The sequence below is a fragment of the Mus caroli genome, chromosome 9 (genome assembly GCF_900094665.2).
Source record: "Mus caroli chromosome 9, CAROLI_EIJ_v1.1, whole genome shotgun sequence".
NCBI classification, from domain to species: domain Eukaryota; kingdom Metazoa; phylum Chordata; class Mammalia; order Rodentia; family Muridae; genus Mus; species Mus caroli.
The window spans coordinates 90360688-90365717 of record NC_034578.1 but is presented as its reverse complement, the minus strand read 5'-3'; positions in this window follow the sequence as shown (position 1 = coordinate 90365717).

Below are 5030 nucleotides of genomic sequence, written 5' to 3'. Positions count from 1 at the left end.
GGTAAAGCCTTATTTAGAGGAGTGGGTCACTACAGGTAGTCCATGTATTTTGAAGCCCACTCTCTGCTGCCTGACTACAGAAACATTGTGAATATTCTCCTCACAGTCCTGCCTCCATTCTCAGAGAGAACTTTGAGATGAATCCCGGATCACAGGACCCTGTTCTAACAAGGAGGGGCCCAACCCTGCTGACACTGCTCCTCACAGGTCCCTCTTTATGGAAGGATAAGAAAAGATGTACTTATTGACTATGACTGCAACTGTCTGCTGTGTGTATGTAGATGGATTTCAGCTCGCCTGGGAAGATGCTAAAGCTACAGGGATAATGAAGGAGAAATGTCTCAGTCTAAACTCATAGTTGATGGAATTTAATGAAATNATGTTTATGTAGTATTAGTACTTAGTAGGTAGTCAATAATTAATACCTTCCCGGAAACACTGGAGAACTTGATAATGAATAATTCACTTCTTTCAAGCTCACTGAGTCATTTATCATTTGCAGATAAAATTTGGTGTTTGGATTAATTGATTCTTGCCATGTATTTTGCCAAAAGCTGAAGCTTGATTATACAGAAAGTTTTATCAAATAAATGTGGAGCTATAGAGATTGCTATTTATAAAGTTTCCCACCAGAGGGCAGGATGCAAAAGCTGATGGCTGTTCAGCCCTGGAGGTTGGGCCATTTACCTTGCACAGTTGTCTCATTTTGTATATTTTAAAGAGGAAAATCAGCAGCTTCCTTCATGGTGACAGTTGTCCCATCCATCCTCAGCATCCATTTTAATGTAACCCAAACTCTATCCTTCATGTTTAGGGTTTGGCTGACTCTGAAATCCACAAGTAATTTTGCCAAAATGACATCTCACACCTGCTTGTTAAAACAGGCCTTTAAAAGAGCCACCTCTTCCTCTTCGCCTCAGCAGGCAAAGCAATGAGAACCTTGAAACGATTTTGAGATCTGAATTTGGAATAACACATGACGATGTCTCTGAGCACATTCAAAATCAGCTCTGACTCTGAGCAGGTTTGGGGACATAAAAGTATATTCTAGATGTACCAGCTTGTGTTGCACTCTGAATCTAGTCTGTATGCAAATCCTTGGAATGCTGAGAAAATGTAACACTCTTCTATATTCCAAACAAAATACATCACCCTCAAAATGTAAATATCTGTTCTTCAAATCTGAAATCTGGGGNCACCGGACCGATTTCCTATCGCTTTCTACAAATGTGTGTTGGCTTAAGTTAGGGACAGGATTTCTAATACTCTGCCATTTACATCTGCAGAAGGGAAATTGCTAACATAACTCTCCATCCTTGGGTAAAATCATTACCCACCTCCTCGAAATAAATTGTGTGTAAAACATTTATCTCTAGTATNTTTTCTTGATTCTGATTTAGTGGACTTATACAATGAAGTGACCACTGTACAAAAATCATTAAATCTAAATGAAAGGGAGGGCACTGAAGGCAAATTCTAAAGCATTATACAGTCAAATCTTAGTCTAAAAGCTACTTTTCTCAATAAACTTCTTTACAAGCTCATGGTTTTTAGAAGCTGTCTTATTAGAGAAAAAAAAGATTAAACTATAAATCAAAACAGAAGACTCAAATAGTATTTGATGTCAAAAAAAATCAGAATTTATAAAAGAGTATTTTTTTCTAGATAAGANTATTTTTAGCCTATAANATATCACAAGCAGTGGTCTATTCNTGTCTGTCAGGAATGCAGGTTTTGTATAACTAAGCTAAGAACATTGTTTCAATGGAGGAGAATGTATCCCAACACATGTTTCTTATTTGAGAGAGGTTGTACAATTTAAGACTTCTCACCGTAAGGACTCTGCAAACTCACTTCAGGGTACTTCTCTTAGTGTGGAATTTATCCTCATAGAGACAAAGAACTCACCATAGTCAGGGTAAAATACACAAAACTGAGGTCATAGCCCTTCTGGCTTTTTCTGGAAAATAACCTTTTCATTTCAACACAAACAATCAAGAGTTTCTTGAAATTTAGCTGCCTTAAGCACACAATCAACTGGGGAAAAAAATCATGTTATGGAGAAAATCAGCTAAGTGTCCAAAGGCCTCTCTCTTTCTCAGTCCAGTAAAAGAAAATTGGAATCAAAAAACTTATCCAAGAGTCTGTTTTAGAAAAAAAAAAAAAAAAAAAAAAAGCTAGAGCTACAAAGGCAACTCCATGGCTAAATGTTTGCTGCTCTCACAGAGGACCAGGGTTCACTTCCCAGTACCTACACTATGGCTCATGGCTGAATAAAAACACCAGTTCTAGGGGATCCAGTGCCCTCTTCTGGTCTCCATGGCTACAAGGCATGCAAGTGGTGCACAGACATACACATAGGGAAAATACTATTACACAAAATAAAATAATTTTTTAATTATTTTGAAAAATACTATTTTTTAAAAAAATATTTTATGTGATTTTTGATGATGTTTGATGAAGTTAAAATTTATCTTGAGAAATTAATTATCAGATCTCTTGACATTTATTCAGCTTAAAACCAAAAGCNATTTTCTAAACTATTATCTAAAAATATTTCTGTATTTTTTTTCCTTCGTGAATGACCTCACAAAAAGGAGCCTTGAGTCAACCCTCTTGTGCCCTTTTCAAGCTCTGAGAGGGAGGATTAACTAGTTAATTCAGCTAATATTATCTATAAATTATTATACTAATTTATCTATACACTATTGCTGAATAGAGGGCGTTTTGCTAGGGGGTGTTTTTGAGACAGAGTCTTGTTATGTTACAAAGCTGATCTTAAACTCACTATGTAGCCCAGATGGCCTTAAACTCGTAGTGATTCTCCTGCCTCAGATTCACACATTTCTATGACTATAGGTTTAGGTCTATAGTTAACATTTTTGTATTAAGTAAAATGGTCCAATTTTTGTCAGACTTAACAGACAAAGGATTATTCTTTCCAAATCCTTGTGAATATTCCTTGATGCTGGTGCTCAGTTTTATAGTGAGTCCATCTCCTCTGTGTATGAGAGCTCTCATCTCACCCACCAGGCAGATGACACTGAGCCAAGAGCCAGTCTCCTTCCAGTATGATCCTAAAACATCCTCTTCCAGTATGAGTCTAACATGGCTTTGACAAGTTACATCGCATACATGGCNGTAATTGCATCGCATGAAGAACATTAACACTATTCATAAATTCTTCAACATGTTTAAATAACTATGAGCAACTCAACGTTAGACTATGTCTCTTTAATTTTATGGAAATTTAAAACAAAAATAATGTTTCAATTCTTCCAGAATATAGGAAATTTTCAATGTGGAAAGAATGGAATCAAAGCATATGTTTTGGAAGGATAGTGTGTTAGCTAAGCATATTTCTTGCAACTGATTCTACTGGAAGCCTAGAGGGAGCAAGAGGGACNTGAGTGGAAATTATTTGGCAACCATAGAAGCAGATACTTTAAAAGTAGTTGTATTTTCCTAATATGATAGATGGAAAAGTAGTTAAATTTAGAAGGAATAGGAGAAAAACATTTGGGGTAAGTTGTACTTTTTCCAACAGGAATATCAATTTCTCGCTCCCTACAAATTCAATGGAAGGGGCCAAGCTAAACTACAGGTCAGTGGAAGCAGCAGATCAGCTGAGTCTAAGAAGAACTTAGAGACACAGCTCCTGAAACATGTAATGTGGGCTGTAATTGAGCAAGTTAATGCTAGCCAACCTGCATGCTCTGTNTATGTATTTCCTCTAGAGGAAACTGTTTTTGAAATATTTGAGAACACGATGCCATTACTGGTGCTAGACATTTAGTAACATGAAATTTTACCTCCAGGCTCTGAACAACTTTATCATTTATAGACAGACATCTTTGAGGAGAAATTTAAATCGTAGCTTGCATGATAAGCAAATAAAAAATGGGTTAAAATCTCATTGAGGTTGAAAGTGCTGGGTGAGTAAAGGTATACATGGGTGCATATACTGCATATGTGACATGGGTGCATATACTGCATATGTGATTATGTTATTTATCACATGCCTCATATGTCTCAATTTGTGTTGTTGTTGTTGTTTCCATTGACTGATTTGAAGACCAGGTTTCAAGAGTGGGGTAGACCCTTAACCACTTTTGAAAACCATTTGCAGAGAGCCAGAGATCTGAGCAAAGAGTTATCCTTCGACAGATAGTCACATTTGGGGAAGTAATCGAACCTTGGTGTTTGTATCCATATGGTAGATGGATGCTGCTCCGACAGTCTCCTTATCACTTCAAATGAAACCATAATGAACTACGTAGAAATACTGTGGGCAGGAGGTTATGAAAACAGTAACCTTTTACCACATTTCTAACCTTTTACGGAATTGCCTTTCCTTAGACACAGAGAAGTGAGAAGTGAAATTACTCCCTAAAGCCTGAACCATGCACAGTAAATACTCACACTCTTCCAAATGAGTTTCTCCGTACATTCCTCTCTCCTAGGATAATGTTTCCCCTCTTTCTGCACTCCTAATTCCTCTCCACTGGGATAAGGCAGTAATTGTATTTAGCTCTGTGCAGTGCAGTGTGAAATAATCAGGTCATTGGTTTCTGTGGAGGCCTTAAATCTGCAGCCTACAATGGCTACTGTTTTGCTGCAAATTAACAGCAACATCTTCACAATCATGTAAGCAATTTATCTTGTTGTGGAGGAAGCCGGAGGTTTGCCTAGGAAGAAGAGTATTTGGTGATGGAATGCTAAGTTATAAGAAATCAATAGAAACAAGTAAGCTTGNAAGGAGAACTGGCAGCGAGACTCAGAAGCAATTACTAACAGGAGGTGTAGAAGGAAGGGACTGTTGTCATGTTACATGGCACANAANAAAATGTAGTTAAGATATGACTGTACTCACTGATAAGTGGATATTAGCCCAAAAACATAGTATACCCGAGATATAAGAGACAATTTGTAAAACACATGAAACTAAAGAAGAACGAAGACCAAAGTGTAGACACTTTGCCCCTTCTTAGAATTGGAAACAATCACCCATGGAAGGAGTTACAGAGACA